Below are 18807 nucleotides of genomic sequence, written 5' to 3' on the forward strand. Positions count from 1 at the left end.
GTCGGTGCCGGAGGCTCCATTATTCTCTATGTGGAGTGTGGCTCTGCGGGTGGAGGTCGGTGCTGGAGGCTCCATTATTCTCTATGTGGAGTGCGGCTCTGCGGGTGGAGGTCGGTGCTGGAGGCTCCATTATTCTCTATGTGGAGTGCGGCTCTGCGGGTGGAGGTCAGTGCTGGAGGCTCCATTATTCTCTATGTGGAGTGCGGCTCTGCGGGTGGAGGTCGGTGCTGGAGGCTCCATTATTCTCTATGTGGAGTGCGGCTCTGCGGGTGGAGGTCAGTGCTGGAGGCTCCATTATTCTCTATGTGGAGTGCGGCTCTGCGGGTGGAGGTCGGTGCCGGAGGCTCCATTATTCTCTATGTGGAGTGTGGCTCTGCGGGTGGAGGTCGGTGCTGGAGGCTCCATTATTCTCTATGTGGAGTGTGGCTCTGCGGGTGGAGGTCGGTGCCGGAGGCTCCATTATTCTCTATGTGGAGTGTGGCTCTGCGGGTGGAGGTCGGTGCTGGAGGCTCCATTATTCTCTATGTGGAGTGCGGCTCTGCGGGTGGAGGTCGGTGCTGGAGGCTCCATTATTCTCTATGTGGAGTGCGGCTCTGCGGGTGGAGGTCAGTGCTGGAGGCTCCATTATTCTCTATGTGGAGTGTGGCTCTGCGGGTGGAGGTCGGTGCTGGAGGCTCCATTATTCTCTATGTGGAGTGCGGCTCTGCGGGTGGAGGTCGGTGCTGGAGGCTCCATTATTCTCTATGTGGAGTGCGGCTCTGCGGGTGGAGGTCGGTGCCGGAGGCTCCATTATTCTCTATGTGGAGTGTGGCTCTGCGGGTGGAGGTCGGTGCTGGAGGCTCCATTATTCTCTATGTGGAGTGCGGCTCTGCGGGTGGAGGTCGGTGCTGGAGGCTCCATTATTCTATATGTGGAGTGCGGCTCTGCGGGTGGAGGTCGGTGCTGGAGGCTCCATTATTCTCTATGTGGAGTGCGGCTCTGCGGGTGGAGGTCAGTGCTGGAGGCTCCATTATTCTCTGTGGAGTGCGGCTCTGCGGGTGGAGGTCGGTGCCGGAGGCTCCATTATTCTCTATGTGGAGTGTGGCTCTGCGGGTGGAGGTCAGTGCTGGAGGCTCCATTATTCTCTGTGGAGTGCGGCTCTGCGGGTGGAGGTCGGTGCCGGAGGCTCCATTATTCTCTGTGGAGTGCGGCTCTGCGGGTGGAGGTCGGTGTCGGAGGCTCCATTATTCTCTATGTGGAGTGCGGCTCTGCGGGTGGAGGTCGGTGCTGGAGGCTCCATTATTCTCTATGTGGAGTGCGGCTCTGCGGGTGGAGGTCAGTGCTGGAGGCTCCATTATTCTCTGGAGTGCGGCTCTGCGGGTGGAGGTCGGTGCTGGAGGCTCCATTATTCTCTATGTGGAGTGTGGCTCTGCGGGTGGAGGTCGGTGCTGGAGGCTCCATTATTCTCTATGTGGAGTGCGGCTCTGCGGGTGGAGGTCGGTGCTGGAGGCTCCATTATTCTCTATGTGGAGTGCGGCTCTGCGGGTGGAGGTCGTTGCCGGAGGCTCCATTATTCTCTATGTGGAGTGCAGCTCTGCGGGTGGAGGTCAGTGCTGGAGGCTCCATTATTCTCTGTGGAGTGCGGCTCTGCGGGTGGAGGTAAGTGGCGGAGGCTCCATTATTCTCTATGTGGAGTGCGGCTCTGCGGGTGGAGGTAAATGGCGGAGGCTCCATTATTCTCTATGTGGAGTGCGGCTCTGCGGGTGGAGGTCAGTGCTGGAGGCTCCATTATTCTCTGTGGAGTGCGGCTCTGCGGGTGGAGGTAAGTGGCGGAGGCTCCATTATTCTCTATGTGGAGTGCGGCTCTGCAGGTGGAGGTCGGTGCTGGAGGCTCCATTATTCTCTATGTGGAGTGTGGCTCTGCGGGTGGAGGTCGGTGCTGGAGGCTCCATTATTCTCTATGTGGAGTGCGGCTCTGCGGGTGGAGGTCGTTGCCGGAGGCTCCATTATTCTCTATGTGGAGTGCGGCTCTGCGGGTGGAGGTCAGTGCTGGAGGCTCCATTATTCTCTGTGGAGTGCGGGTGGAGGTAAGTGGCGGAGGCTCCATTATTCTCTATGTGGAGTGCGGCTCTGCGGGTGGAGGTAAATGGCGGATGCTCCATTATTCTCTATGTGGAGTGCGGCTCTGCGGGTGGAGGTCAGTGCTGGAGGCTCCATTATTCTCTATGTGGAGTGCGGCTCTGCGGGTGGAGGTCAGTGCTGGAGGCTCCATTATTCTCTGTGGAGTGCGGCTCTGCGGGTGGAGGTCAGTGCTGGAGGCTCCATTATTCTCTGTGGAGTGCGGCTCTGCGGGTGGAGGTCAGTGCTGGAGGCTCCATTATTCTCTATGTGGAGTGCAGCTCTGCGGGTGGAGGTCGGGGCTGGAGGCTCCATTATTCTCTAGGTGGAGTGCGGCTCTGCGGGTGGAGGTTGGTGCCGGAGGCTCCATTATTCTCTATGTGGAGTGCTGCTCTGCGGGTGGAGGTCGGTGCTGGAGGCTCCATTATTCTCTATGTGGAGTGCGGCTCTGCGGGTGGAGGTCAGTGCCGGAGGCTCCATTATTCTCTATGTGGAGTGCGGCTCTGCGGGTGGAGGTCGGTGCCGGAGGCTCCATTATTCTCTATGTGGAGTGTGGCTCTGCGGGTGGAGGTCGGTGCTGGAGGCTCCATTATTCTCTATGTTGAGTGCGGCTCTGCGGTTGGATGTCAGTGCTGGAGGCTCCATTATTCTCTATGTGGAGTGCGGCTCTGCGGGTGGAGGTCGGTGCTGGAGGCTCCATTATTCTCTATGTGGAGTGCGGCTCTGTGGGTGGAGGTCGGTGCTGGAGGCTCCATTATTCTCTATGTGGAGTGCGGCTCTTTTATTACATTTTCATCTATGGTGCACCAACTGTTCCAAAACCAACTGATCATATATAAATTTTATTTGGATCAAGGTACCCTGGACCTCTAGTAATCAAAATGACCAGCTCAATGTCCTGAATAATATTTGCCCAAAAAATTATCAACTCTGTGTAGTTCAGAAGTTAGTCACGTAAAACGCTTATTTATGTCGCGCACAAACGTACTCCATCGTACTTACAGTTGTTGCCAAAAGTATTGACACCCCTGCAATTCTGTCAGATAATACTCAGTTTCTTCCTGAAAATGATTGCAAACACAAATTCTTTGGTATTATTATCTTCATTTAATTTGTCTTAAATGAAAAAACACAAAAAGAATTGTCCTAAAACCAAATTGGATATAATTCCACACCAAACATAAAAAAGAGGGTGGACAAAAGTATTGGCACTGGTCGAAAAATCATGTGATGCTTCTCTAATTTGTGTAATTAACAGCACCTGTAACTTACCTGTGGCACCTAAGGCTGTGTGCACACGCTGTGGATTAGGTGCGGATTCATCCGCGCGGACTTTGTAAAATCCGCAGGTGAAACCGCAGGTCAAAATACCTGTGGTTTTACCTGCAGATTGCTCTGCGGTTTTGCCCTGCGGTTTTTCATCTCCTCAATGGAGGAGATGGCAAACCGCAGCAGAATCCGCAGAAAGAATTGACATGTCAATTCTTTCTGCGGATTGAAAACCGCAGATAATCCGCGCGGAAAATTCTGCACCGTCTGCATTGCGGTTTTTGATTCCCATAGGGAATGATGGTACTGTACACCGCAGCAAAAACTGCTGCCGGTCCGCAGCGGCCAAAACCGCTGTGGAACCGCAGCAAAATCCGCAGCGTGTGCACACAGCCTAACAGGTGTTGGCAATAACTAAATCACACTTGCAGCCAGTTGACATGGATTAAAGTTGACTCAACCTCTGTCCTGTGTCCTTGTGTGTACCACATTGAGCATGGAGAGAAGAAAGAAGACCAAAGAACTGTCTTGAGGACTTGAGAAACCAAATTGTGAGGAAGCATGAGCAATCTCAAGGCTACAAGTCCATCTCCAAAGACCTGAATGTTCCTGTGTCTACCGTGCGCAGTGTCATCAAGAAGTTTAAAGCCCATGGCACTGTGGCTAATCTCCCTAGATGTGGACGGAAAAGAAAAATTGACAAGAGATTTCAGCGCAAGATTGTGCGGATGTTCGATAAACAACCTCGACTAACATCCAAACAAGTTCAAGCTGCCCTGCAGTCCGAGCGTACAACAGTGTCAACCCGTACTATCCGTCGGTGTCTGAATGAAAACGGACTGTATGGTAGGAGACCCAGGAAGACCCCACTTCTTACCCCGAGACATAAAAAAGCCAGGCAAACTCCAAAACTTGCCTGAAACGTTTTGGAAGAATGTTCTCTGGTCAGATGAGACAAAAGTAGAGCTTTTTGGGCAAAGGCATCAACATAGAGTTTACAGGAGAAAAAAAGAGGCATTCAAAGAAAAGAACACGGTCCCTACAGTCAAACATGGTGGAGGTTCCCTGATGTTTTGGGTTTGCTTTGTTGCCTCTGGCACTGGACTGCTTGACCGTGTGCATGGCATTATGAAGTCTGAAGACTACCAACAAATTTTGCAGCATAATGTAGGGCCCAGTGTGAGAAAGCTGGGTCTCCCTCAGAGGTCATGGGTCTTCCAGCAGGACAATGACCCAAAACACCCTTCAAAAAGCACTAGAAAATGGTTTGAGAGAAAGCACTGGAGACTTCTAAGGTGGCCAGCAATGAGTCCAGACCTGAATCCCATAGAACACCTGTGGAGAGATCTAGAAATGGCAGTTTGGAGAAGGCACCCTTCAAATATCAGGGACCTGGAGCAGTTTGCCAAAGAAGAATGGTCTAAAATTCCAGCAGAGCATTGTAAGAAACTCATTGATGGTTACCGGATGCGGTTGGTCGCAGTTATTTTGGCTGAAGGTTGTGCAACCAAGTATTAGGCTGAGGGTGCCAATACTTTTGTCTGGCCCATTTTTGGAGTTTTGTGTGAAATGATCAATGTTTTGCTTTTTGCTTCATTCTCTTTTGTGTTTTTTCATTTAAGACAAATTAAATGAAGATAATAATACCAAAGAATTTGTGTTTGCAATCATTTTCAGGAAGAAACTGAGTGTTATCTGACAGAATTGCAGGAGTGTCAATACTTTTGGCCACAACTGTATAACTTGAATCTGGTTCAGACTGGTTACAGATACACCGTCGTCTATTGGAGCTTTCTGGTAAACAGTGTTTTCTATTTCCCCTCCTATATGGAGATTTTGGGGTCACCGCCCTAGAACAAGCAGCGTAGAGTTCCCCATGTGACCACTGCCCCCAGATTCCTGTGGCTCCTGTCAGTGATTGACTTTGTGCTTTGTTTCTGCTCATAGTAAATACAAGTCTGATTGGGACCTGCAGACGCCTATAATGGGGGACGTTTCGCTTGGTGACGAGGGGGAAGAAGCGGGATGGAAATATTTCCCCCTTGATTTCCTATAAGAATAGTGGCCCCAATAACGTTGGGCTGAGACTGGGACACATGGCCTTTGTGCCGTTGCACAATTTTTGGTGAAGGTTCCTCAGTAACCTTATCGGAGCTCCTATCCTTATACTGAGTCCCTGCGGTGACATCCAGGAGTCCCCACAAAACTCAGGAACTCCAATGGGGACATTCCTGCTTGTCACTCTCCATGACTAAAGCAATGGACATGTGTGTGTTTGCCGGGCCGTCTCCCCTGTATCTGTAGATTATGGAGCTGACACTGTCGTTTTCAGGTGCAAGGATTGTGCGATCACAAAGCCGCTGATGGGTGTTACAATCAGGGCTGTGGAGTCGGTAAGCCACAGTTGCGACTCCGACTCCGGCTCCGACTCCGACTCCGGCTCCTTCATAAATGGCCAATTCATAACAACAAATTTACTGTTGTAAAATATTAAACATCGTGCTTATTCAGTTTCTCACCATCATATAAGTAAGCAGACCACTTAGAGCAAAAACTACATTTATTAGAATACAATTAGAATATAGCAAATAACTTTTATAAACTTTTCTAAACTGTAAGTAAATATGCAATAAACACTTTTATGCAGTTAATAAGAAGAAATCTATAAATTTGTCCTCAGAAAAAGTATTGCCTCTGTCAGATCCTCCTTCATGGATGCCCTCAAATCTGATCTAATTATTTTGAGAGCAGAGAACAACCTCTCTACACTAACTTGTGTTGGTGGCAAAGCAGTAACCACTCAGGCAACATCTCTGACAATGTCAGGATACAGAGGAATCGCTTGTTGCACTGTTATTTTTGATGAACGGTCAAATTTCTCAATTTCTTTTAGTGCACATGAAAAATTCTGCTGAAATGTACTGGCTGTGTTCCTTGATGGGGATGACTATTCTTCTATGCGGGAACGCTTTGCACGGTCCTTGTGATCCAAATATTTTTCGAAATTAAATTCTTCAGCAGTTGATGATGAGGGTGAAGATGTGGCAGGACGACCAAATTCTTCTTGTTCCTCCTGACTGTTCTGCAACCCTTTCATCCTTACTGCTATTTGAAACAGAGCTTCTTTTCCTTTACTTAGCTGTTGATCATCTAGAAGAATCCGATGCATTGGGTCTACATAAACAGCTGCCAAAAGAATGTTATTTTGTAATAGTAGCTCCTCTCTCCGTTTCATTGATGTAGCAATGCCACTTGCAATTAACCCTCCTCTTTGGGACAGGCGAAACATCAGGTTCTTCCACTCCTTTAAGAAAATACCTGGAGTTAAGTCCTCTGCTTGTAATTTTTTAGTCACTGTAAATGGGTGCTCTAGCAATTTTTCCAGCTCAGTCACCTGATTCCACTGACTTTCATTTAGTGTCAGTTGAGGGTTAGCCATGTCTACAAGAAAGGTTTTCAGTTCAACCAAGCGCTGAATCATTAAGTAAGTACTGCCCCATCGTGTGGCTTGATCAATAATTGCCCCTTTTCCAGCACGTCTCTTCAAAATTGAGTCAACTTTAGGGGTTCTGGCAACAGTAGCCAATTTTCTCACCTTGCCAATCAGTGCAGCAGCATGTCCTTCTTGCAGACTGTCTCTTATAGCCAGCTGTAGCGTATGCACAACACAGCGCATGTGATGAATGAAAGAACATATTGACACAGTTTCAACAAGATCTAAACTATCATGTTGCTGTTCATCTGAAGCAACTTCAGTTTGCTCCTCAGTTACAATACTGTGTTCCTCTATTTCAAACATTTCTGAGTCTGTGGACCCAGAATGTTCTTCTAGCTGCTGGTCACCATCATTACTCTCATTCATTAGCTTAATAGTACTTATCATATTTGAAGCATTGTCAGTTACGACAGAAAGAACTTGCTCTTTTTTAAGTTCATAGTCTTGCAGAACCTTTTCCACCAAGACCTGGAGAAACTCACTGGTGTGATGAGCTTTGGTGTCTTTTACTGCCAATGTCTTGGTAACTATTTCATTTTTGTCACAAACAAATCGGACATTGATGGCAAAATAGTTCACTCTGTGACGTGTGCAGGCATCCATTTTAAGAAACAGAAAGCGTCCCTTGAGAGTTTTTTTAAGTTCTTCCTTTTGTTTAAAAGCTTCTTCGATTACTAATTTTCTAATACTCTCTCTCTCCAGAGAAACACCAAGCTTGCGGGCCATTTCCCCATTCAGACACATAAAAGCTGGTCGTGAAAATAATGAAATAGGCACACTATCCTTTACAACAAGCTCTATGATCTGTTTTTTAAATGTATCTACTGTCATTGTCACAGTAACTTTGTCACTGACAAAATATCTTGCAACTGATGGCTGCAAAGTTCTTTGCTCCTTTGTTTGACTGGAAGAGCTGGGCACTGGTTCATTGGTTTGGATGCAGTCTTTGTCATCCACTGCTTTCAGTACTTCTGGATGAAAGCGCTGTAAATGTCTCTTTAGATTAGAAGCTCTGGTAGGAGCATTTTTATCTTTACCTGAATATGCACTCATCTTGGCTTCACAGCATTTGTTTTCGTCTGGATCATTTGTCATACACTGACAGACATAATGTTTTCTATCTTGAGTGATGGTGAAATGTTCAAATACAGCTGATTTAATGTGATGCTTCTTTGACATTCTCGGGTTTTTAATTCTGCATTCACAATCCAAATGACAATTGTTTTTCCTAAAAACAATTGTACAAAATTATTGCCAGGTCGTACAACTGATATAGTGGTCAGTAATACTGTTATTATTCCTCATGTACTCACAGTTAACTGATGCAAAGTTTGTTGAAAGGATAATACTTCTTACAGTCTTCCTCTTCTGAGTAGCATATATAGGAAGGAGAGAAGTCCGGCTTTCAGGATCGCGCTGTTCCAGTCCAAAGTTCACAAGGAGTTAATCCAAGGACCAAGCAGTGATTATAACTTTCTTTTTATTCCATAAACTCTACGCGTTTCGTGTACACACTGTACACTTCCTCAGGAGCAAAGTTACACTGGCATCACATTCCATTCTCCTTATATACTAACTCCCCCAGGAAGTGAGGTAGGTGCTCATTGCACTTAAAAAAAAAAAAAAGATTCACACATAACTATCAACATAATGTAAAATCACTAAAATTCATCTATAAAACACACTTATATAAAAACACACATATGTAAAGCTTCACACTAGAAAAAATGTAAAACATTATAATAAAATTATGATTATACTCAATAAAAGTCTAAAATTCTTGGTACATCATATCAATTAGCAGAACAACATTCACAAATCTCTTATATAACTGCACTTATATTTTCCTTTCAGTATTAACCCTTCATTCAACATATTATACTTTTACTTTCCTTATATTTCAGGCAGATGATCATATATTAATTAATGTATGTACTCCTATGTGGATTCGATCCTGCACAGCAGACCCATGCTCTGCACTCAAGAAACTTTTCTGTTCTCTCAGCCAAAGGCTCCACATCTCCAGAGCTGTCAGTTCCTTTTCAAGGCACCAGCCAACTATTCCAATCATAGTAAAATGCCGCCGATTGTATCTCTTTATATGTTAGCGATATGATCATTCCCTTGCTGTAATGTTATAGCATGGACATCACACAATTATCAGATGCCAATACTACTCTAATCCTTAGCAGACAAATATGCAGAGCACCAAAATTATTTAAAGATGTCAGATATTTCATTTAAACCGTATGGTTGCAGAGTCTGCAACCTGTGAATCCAGTAAATTTCCTTTCTCATCAGAATGACACTCCTGTTCACAGAGTCTTCTGAAACATAATCAATTGGGGCCACTTTAATACATGGTTTCTTCCCATGTTTTATAGTGCAATGTTTTGATACTCCATGGAACATAAAACCTTCAATTATATTGTGTCTGTGCGAATTCATGCGGTTATGAAGTTCTTGTGTGGTTTTACCCACATACTGTAAACCACATTCGCATTCTATCAGATATATCACAAAACTACTTTTACAATTCAGGGAAAACTTTATATCAAACACCTTATTATTCTGAATTGATCTGAATGTGGTCATATTATGCATAATCATGCCACAACACAGACACCGAGCGGTATTACATTTAAAGACTCCTGGTTTTTTGCACTGTTCATCCCTAATTTTTTCTTTTTTCAGGCGACTGGGGGCCAGTATATTTCTAAGAGTAGAGGATCTTTTAAAGGTTAGTCCTGGTTTATTTGGTAGCATACTCCCCAACACTGGATCATTAAGAAGAACAGACCAATGATCCTGTAAAATATTCCTAATTTTTTTATTTTGTTTAGTAAAATTAGTTAAAAAGTTTAAGGAGAAACTATCATTCTCTTTTTCTTTTTTCTTAGGATTTACTAGGTCCATCTGTTCCAAACCTGCGCACTCATTATATGCTTTTTCTAGCAGTTTTTTTGGGTAGTTTTTCTCAATAAACCTATTTTTCAATTCCTTGGCTTGTAATACAAAATCTGACTCTAAACTACAATTTTTCTTAATCCTTTTATACTGGTTCTTCGGGACATTGATTAACTATTTATAATAATGGCCACTATTAAAATCTAACAGACTATTTGCATCACAATTCTTAAAAAAAGTTTTAGTAAAAATCTTCCCTTCTGAATGGAAAATGGTCAGATCCAAATAATCTATACTCTCCATATTATATACCCATGAAAAGGTGAGACCCCAATCATTCCTCTGAATGCTCTCCAGAAATTGTTCTATGTTATTACATTTATTATCAAAGACTATCATAAGGTCATCTATGTACCGTTTAAAAAATATAATATGCTCTGAAAAAATGGAATTTTCTATATAAATGAATTCAAAAATGGCCATAAATAGGTTAGCGAAAGTTGGCGCTACTTTCGAACCCATTGCGGTACCGACTTGTTGGTGATATAGTTTTCCCTGAAAGTCAAAAAAGTTATTGTGCAGTATAAACTTCATGCTATCCATTAAAAAGGCTTTCTGATTCAATGGTAAACGGGCATCTTCTTTCACATATCTCCCAAAACAATACAATCCTTTACAGGGGAAGACACGGCTAAAATGAAAAAACTGTTCAATCAGTTAGAAGATTTTCTGAAGGATGAATTGCATTTTTACACTGATGCTAGGTTTCTCTCTATATATTTAGATGAGAATTTATGCCCAAGGAGATTGAGGGTTAATCATTCGGCCCCTTTTCCACATGATTTAAGTTTTTGTTCTGAATGGAATGAGGTTTTATTTAAATGCATGCAGGGTTTACTGCAACTACTTTTTAAAAAAAGAACGTCTTTGGCAGAGACATTAGTAGAAAGGATTTCTAATTTATCATTAGAACTCCTTCATTTTGGGACACACCCGGAATTTAATAGGATTAACACAGCTATTACATCTAGGCTCTTACAAGCTGAACAAGAAATAATTAAGAGAAAGGCACGCAAACTATATAGAGATAGAGATGATTATAAGAAAGCGAATAGTATTGATAAAAACACACTAGATTGTGGGAAGAACAATATAATGAATGTGAATAAGGGAGATGGGAATATACAGAAAAACACCCCTCAAATTCCTATGGTGCCTACACGTACACCCAGAAATGGAAATTAAAAATTTTTTTATAGTGAAAATACTCCAAATTTTACAAAGACTAATTTGAAGATTACACAAAAACCTTCTTTTGAAACTATAGTAAGTGAGGTCCCCAAAAACATTGATGCACAAGTAAAACAGACGGGTTTATGTGAAACAGTGATTACTGAAAATTACACTAATAAGGATGAAAATGAAAATAAAAATGGAAATGAAAATATTAATGATATGATAGCTGAAATAAGCGAACCGCGGATCATTAGTGACAATAGTGACAATGACAAAATGGATGTGACGGATAATTCAAGAAATAATGATTTGGGTGCACTAGTAAAAATAGTTGATATAAATACCACCAATAATACTAATGTTACTGGGGAAGTTATAGACTCACAGATGCAGATTAAGAAAATAATAGAACAAATAGATGCAATAAAGAGAAGTGGGAAAAATCAGGATAAAAAACAGGTGAATAGGAAAGATGGAAATAAAAGCTTGCCACCTCCTATGACTCCTATGAGGATTGAACCCCCGGATATGATTAATTTTTCAGATGATAACATGAAGAGCAATCTCCTGGATAAAATTGATGATCATAGACAAAATATTTATATTCTCCCCCAAGTGGGGTTGGATGATAATTTAATTGTGGGAGCGACAGATATTGCAGTTGCAGAGAAGGAGTCCATTGTATGTGACAACTCACAAGAGTTGAACAAAATGTGTATTATTGATAACTCTAAAAATCAGAGCAGTTTGGTCCCTTTTCTTCCAAAATTTAACAGTAGTGAACAAAAGAAGAAACAATCCTTTCAAGATGATATACCGTCTTTTTTAGTGAAGGGGAAAAAACCAGCAGAATGTAATAACGCACTTTTTTTCAAACCAGCCAAGAAAAAGAAAAAGTGTTACAGAGGCTGCAGAGGGGGGCAAACGCAACAAAACAGAATAAAGATACCGACACCAGAATACAAAATAACAAATAATATTTTTAATTTATCATCTATCATATTAAATACAGCAGAAATTTCTGTGTTGCAAAAAGGATTATCCTTTTGTCCTGTCACGAATTCACAGGAACTGGATCTTTTTATTGATTTGCAAACTTTTATCAGAAAATTAACGGTAAAAAGACACTTCCTGATACAGGATAGTAAAAAAGTGTCTTTAGATGAGGAAGTTTCATCACAGCATACTGAAAATGGAATATTACACACTACATTGAGGAATAAATCTAATTTTTACCCGATACAGAACCAGGGACACCATTTAAAAACATTTTCTGATTTAGTACTGAAGGATTTTGAGAATATATATCCTGCAGATTATAAAAATGAAAGAAATATGACTAAAGCAGAAAGGGAGGCTGTTAAAAGTCTGAAAGAGAACACAGAGGTGGTTATTAGACCAGCTGATAAGGGGGGGGGAGTTGTAATCCAAGATAGGAAGGAATATTTGAAAGAGGCATATAGAATATTAAATGATGAGAATACATATAAAGTGGTCACAATGGATATTTATAAGAGTGCGGTAACTGAATATAATAAATTAATTGCAACTGGAAAAAAGGAGGGGATTTTAAATAAAAATGAATATAATTTTCTGACTATGAAAAATCCCCCTAGGGCTTTTTTCTATCATCTTCCTAAGATTCATAAGGATCAAAACCACCCCCCAGGGAGGCCCATCATTTCTGGCATAGGTTCTCTCACGTCAGGATTGGCAGCGTATGTAGATAATATTATGTATTTCCATGTGATGTCTGTGAAAAGTTTTCTTAGGGATTCTGCCCAGCTGATTCATTTGATGAAGGATATAGTGTGGAAAGATTCATACATATTTCTGACTATAGATGTTGCATCCCTCTATTCAAATATTAGACATGATCTAGGATTGTATTGTTTTGGGAGATATGTGAAAGAAGATGCCCGTTTACCATTGAATCAGAAAGCCTTTTTAATGGATAGCATGAAGTTTATACTGCACAATAACTTTTTTGACTTTCAGGGAAAACTATATCACCAACAAGTCGGTACCGCAATGGGTTCGAAAGTATCGCCAACTTTCGCTAACCTATTTATGGCCATTTTTGAATTCATTTATATAGAAAATTCCATTTTTTCAGAGCATATTATATTTTTTAAACGGTACATAGATGACCTTATGATAGTCTTTGATAATAAATGTAATAACATAGAACAATTTCTGGAGAGCATTCAGAGGAATGATTGGGGTCTCACCTTTTCATGGGTATATAATATGGAGAGTATAGATTATTTGGATCTGACCATTTTCCATTCAGAAGGGAAGATTTTTACTAAAACTTTTTTTAAGAATTGTGATGCAAATAGTCTGTTAGATTTTAATAGTGGCCATTATTATAAATGGTTAATCAATGTCCCGAAGAACCAGTATAAAAGGATTAAGAAAAATTGTAGTTTAGAGTCAGATTTTGTATTACAAGCCAAGGAATTGAAAAATAGGTTTATTGAGAAAAACTACCCAAAAAAACTGCTAGAAAAAGCATATAATGAGTGCGCAGGTTTGGAACAGATGGACCTAGTAAATCCTAAGAAAAAAGAAAAAGAGAATGATAGTTTCTCCTTAAACTTTTTAACTAATTTTACTAAACAAAATAAAAAAATTAGGAATATTTTACAGGATCATTGGTCTGTTCTTCTTAATGATCCAGTGTTGGGGAGTATGCTACCAAATAAACCAGGACTAACCTTTAAAAGATCCTCTACTCTTAGAAATATACTGGCCCCCAGTCGCCTGAAAAAAGAAAAAATTAGGGATGAACAGTGCAAAAAACCAGGAGTCTTTAAATGTAATACCGCTCGGTGTCTGTGTTGTGGCATGATTATGCATAATATGACCACATTCAGATCAATTCAGAATAATAAGGTGTTTGATATAAAGTTTTCCCTGAATTGTAAAAGTAGTTTTGTGATATATCTGATAGAATGCGAATGTGGTTTACAGTATGTGGGTAAAACCACACAAGAACTGCATAACCGCATGAATTCGCACAGACACAATATAATTGAAGGTTTTATGTTCCATGGAGTATCAAAACATTGCACTATAAAACATGGGAAGAAACCATGTATTAAAGTGGCCCCAATTGATTATGTTTCAGAAGACTCTGTGAACAGGAGTGTCATTCTGATGAGAAAGGAAATTTACTGGATTCACAGGTTGCAGACTCTGCAACCATACGGTTTAAATGAAATATCTGACATCTTTAAATAATTTTGGTGCTCTGCATATTTGTCTGCTAAGGATTAGAGTAGTATTGGCATCTGATAATTGTGTGATGTCCATGCTATAACATTACAGCAAGGGAATGATCATATCGCTAACATATAAAGAGATACAATCGGCGGCATTTTACTATGATTGGAATAGTTGGCTGGTGCCTTGAAAAGGAACTGACAGCTCTGGAGATGTGGAGCCTTTGGCTGAGAGAACAGAAAAGTTTCTTGAGTGCAGAGCATGGGTCTGCTGTGCAGGATCGAATCCACATAGGAGTACATACATTAATTAATATATGATCATCTGCCTGAAATATAAGGAAAGTAAAAGTATAATATGTTGAATGAAGGGTTAATACTGAAAGGAAAATATAAGTGCAGTTATATAAGAGATTTGTGAATGTTGTTCTGCTAATTGATATGATGTACCAAGAATTTTAGACTTTTATTGAGTATAATCATAATTTTATTATAATGTTTTACATTTTTTCTAGTGTGAAGCTTTACATATGTGTGTTTTTATATAAGTGTGTTTTATAGATGAATTTTAGTGATTTTTGTGATTTTACATTATGTTGATAGTTATGTGTGAATCTTTTTTTTTTTTTTAAGTGCAATGAGCACCTACCTCACTTCCTGGGGGAGTTAGTATATAAGGAGAATGGAATGTGATGCCAGTGTAACTTTGCTCCTGAGGAAGTGTACAGTGTGTACACGAAACGCGTAGAGTTTATGGAATAAAAAGAAAGTTATAATCACTGCTTGGTCCTTGGATTAACTCCTTGTGAACTTTGGACTGGAACAGCGCGATCCTGAAAGCCGGACTTCTCTCCTTCCTATATATGCAATTCTAGTGACCGGCTGATTGCTGCAGTTCATCGGATCCTACCCATTTGTGCTTATGGTTGTTGTGTTTCACACAACTGAACCAGGTGAGTGGATCCATATCTGTTGAAACGTTTATATCATTGGATAAGACCCTATTGTGCGCTTCTGTCTCCCCCTCTTCTGAGTAGCAGGCAGCTGTGAGACGCTTGGAAGACGCACACTTAGTATGATCTAGTCTAGAGGAGGAGCTATACTACTAAGAATTTGCAACACATTTTCACTTTCAGTTTCATACATTGTAAGTAGGGGGGTTGGGACAGCATGAGGTTAACCAAGTATAAGATTAGATAAGGGCAGTGGAGAACAGTGACACACAAGAAGTAAGAAATGTCTCTATCTCCAGCAGAACTGCTTATCACTGTTGTTCATAGTTTGATAGAACATATATATTTGATTAACATTTATAAAATTCATATGAAAGTTCAATTATGAAATATTAATACATTTTTTTTAAAGCTGGAGTCGGTACATTTCTACCGACTCCGACTCCAACCAAAACTAACTCCGACTCCACGACTCCGACTCCACAGCCCTGGTTACAATTGTTACAAATATCAGGGAAAACTTGGTCAGTGACCTCCAGCACCGAGGACGTCATTCTACCAAAGTCTTCTGGGAAGAAAATTAAGCCAGAAGTGGTATTTGTAGGCAACCTGAGGTTTCTGAGGCAAAGTAGGTGGTGTGTAAATGTGTCCACAGTAATATTTAGTATCAAGTGAACCCTTATATTAGTAGTCAGAGTTGCTTTTGAATAGATGAGAAGATGTTATACAGCCATTCAGTGCATCTGCTGGTGTCTCCTAAAGAACAGGTAATGTTTGCCAGAAGTCACAATTCCCCCATTAAACGATTGGATTCTCACAGATCTCTCAAGGTGTGATCAAGGACCTTGACCACTTGTGCCTCATGGTACATTCGTCCCAATTAATTTGGAGGTCTGTAATGTCTTATCTTTCCCTGAGCCCTCAGTGATATTACAGACGAGAGTTTCCAAGAGCGCTAGATTCAAGGACAATCTGAATGAGCAGTGCGGCCTCCATCTAAGGGCTCATACTCACTTGCGAGAGAATCGCACGATTCTCTCATGAAAACCTGGCACTGCCGCCGGCACTGGGACCAGAGAGTGCGGCTGCATAGAAATACATGTAAGTGCAAGCTCTGGTCCGAGTGCCGGCGGCAGCGCCAGGTTTTCATGCAAGAGACTCGCACGAGAATCGTGCGATTCTCTCACAAGTGAATAGAAGCCCTAAGAGAGTGGCCGCAATCCCAGACGAGGCAGAGGCCAGAGCAATGTTATTGATTGAGGGAATTTCTGCTAGAAGCAAATAAAGAATGTTTTACCGGTACCTCTTGGTGCGTCAAGGAAGAACAGTCTCCCGCTTTCACTTGAAATCTTAGCCGTAATTGCCAAATACGCCGATCTGTGGTCATCAACCAAAAGAGGTTTATTTAATGTGACAAATTTAGTGATGGAGAGATGGAAGTTTAAGTTCTGGTCCGTGACCCGAACTTTTTAGAAAGTTTGGTTCGGGTACCAGAACAGCACCCAAACTTCCACCAGAACCCGAACCCCATTGAAAATAATGAATATCCGAACTGCTAAGGCTAGTTTCACACTAGTGTATGGCCGAGCTGCGGAGGGCTGCGGACTCCCTCCGGTCAGCTCCGCCTACGTCGGCATGGGGCATGCATACTCTATCGTTAGCATTGGGTACGTAGGCTGTGCCGATGTATGCGGATGCCTCCGCATGCGTCATTTTGACGGTACGGCGAATGCACCAAAATACAACTCGTTGTGTTCGGCGCAGGTGGAGACATCCGCATACATCGGCACGGCCTGCGTACCCAATGCTAAAGATAGGGTACCCATGCCTATGTAGGCGGAGCTGACCGGAGAAGGTGCAGCCGTGGGCGGAGCTTCACGGAGGAAGTCCGCAGCTCAGCCATACGCTAGTGTGAAACTAGCCTAAGAAAGGAAAACAAAAATTCTCTCTCCTCTCCCACCACTACCACAGACTTCTGAACACTGCCCTAGACTTAAACAGAAAGTCCATGTTCTGCGTTCGTACCGAACTGTCACTGTTCAGTCCTGATCGCCGAACATTTCAGTTCTGGTTCTCCTAACTCTAGACATTCTTTCAACTTTTCCAAATCATAGCTTTTTTTTTTTCTATCAGAATATCTCCATAACATCCAAGACTGGTGGAATTGGTGTTGGTAAACTTAATTCTATTAGAGGTTTACTATTGATACATTTGCACCTTTCTTCTAGAGTCAGGACTTTGTTGAATATGTCTGCAGTGACACTTATGTCTAAGTCCGGATTACCTCTCCTGTGCTCTCTATAAGTACCTTCGCTAAGATATTCTTTGTATTTGTCCCAAAGAGCCTGGGAATTGGAAGGTGCACAGGTTGTAGTTATTATAGAGAACAGGTTTAGAAGATGAGGTGGAAAGCGAGTGAGGGACGCCTCCTGCAATGTCAGGTTCCATTGTGGATCATCTTCGATCATGTCGCACTTTTGGCATGCCTCCCTGTAAGTTTGGCACAGCCTGTCATCAACTGTAAACGTAGGTAGTAACACTGCGTTTTTTCGAAGAACACGCGTCCAGAAACATCACTGGAGCGTCCGTCCCATCCTTGGACCTTTGCAACTTGTTTCCTCCTGCTAAATACTCTTCTCAAATTATTTTTGGAAGTCTGAATGGAATAAACTCCTCGCAAATGGATCTGCTTGACACAGGAGAAAGAAAGCTGTTAATGTTGTATTAGGTGGTCGAGCCGCTCTTTCCTTTGTATTGTTCGTAGTGAAATAAAGTCGTCCTTTTGTTCAGTCACCATGACAGCACCACGAGAGAGTGGATCCGCCCTTCAGGGACAGAAAACCTACAGACATAAAAAGGGCGGCCCTCTCTCCCACCTCAGTTGGTTTCCTGTCCCTGACAGGGAACCCTTCAGACTTACCTTTGTGAAGGTAGAGGAAGACAGAAGACCTGCCTGGGCCCAGCAGACGGCTCGGGTAGCGGGGGTCCCCTGCCTCGGTCTGTCCGATGTGCCGGAAGCGCCGCACGGCAGGGGGACTGCTGGTGCAGGCGTCAGTAGGAGGAAGCGGCCTTCAAGTGGAGTGCCTGCTTCGGAGGGCCCGTCGCTGCAGGTACCCGTTGAGTATATGCTGTGCGGACGCATCTCCTGGGGCCGTGCCTGCGGGGGGGGATGGGATCTCTAGGCCAGGGACGGCGCTTCTGGGGGCAGCGGTGCACATCGCTAGGACACGGTGCGGTCATTTCTGCCGGAAGGGGCGGTCCTGGTGACGTGCCCGATGTCGTGAGCTGATGACGCAGCCCGATGAAGCTGCTGGGCATGCGTGGTCCGGGCCGCGGCGGTGACTTCATCGTGGGGGTGCCTCAGGAGGAACATGGCGGCCATGGCACATGCTGGTGCATGGACGCTGGTACTCAGAGGGGGTGTGCACGTCAGAGCTGGGGGGTCCCGGTCTCGGCTGCGGGCCCGTTCTCGCGTGGGGCGGGGAGTTGCGGGGCGGCAGCTGTAGAGATGTGTCAGTGGCTAAGAAGAAGTCCCCGTAGATTTCGGTACCATTCTTTTACACGCCAGGGGTAAGTGATCTACAAGAAACTTCACTTGGTGATGTTCTGTTCCCCTTATGTC

The 18807-nt window shown here is 42.9% G+C and overlaps 1 protein-coding gene across 1 annotated transcript in view; it reads left to right on the plus strand.

Annotated features, from left to right (window-relative positions):
* The first annotated feature begins 1176 nt into the window (after positions 1–1176).
* Positions 1177–18807, plus strand: part of LOC141094137 (uncharacterized) — a 91016-nt gene continuing 73385 nt past the window's right edge. Inside the window, exon 1 of the mRNA XM_073579874.1 lies at positions 1177–1314. The gene's annotated coding sequence lies outside the window, so the exon portion shown is untranslated. The remainder of the gene's footprint in view (positions 1315–18807) is intronic.

Source organism: Dendrobates tinctorius, unplaced genomic scaffold (assembly GCF_039654945.1).
Source record: "Dendrobates tinctorius isolate UK_male_01 unplaced genomic scaffold, ASM3965494v1 ptg000063l, whole genome shotgun sequence".
Taxonomy (NCBI): Eukaryota; Metazoa; Chordata; class Amphibia; order Anura; family Dendrobatidae; genus Dendrobates; species Dendrobates tinctorius.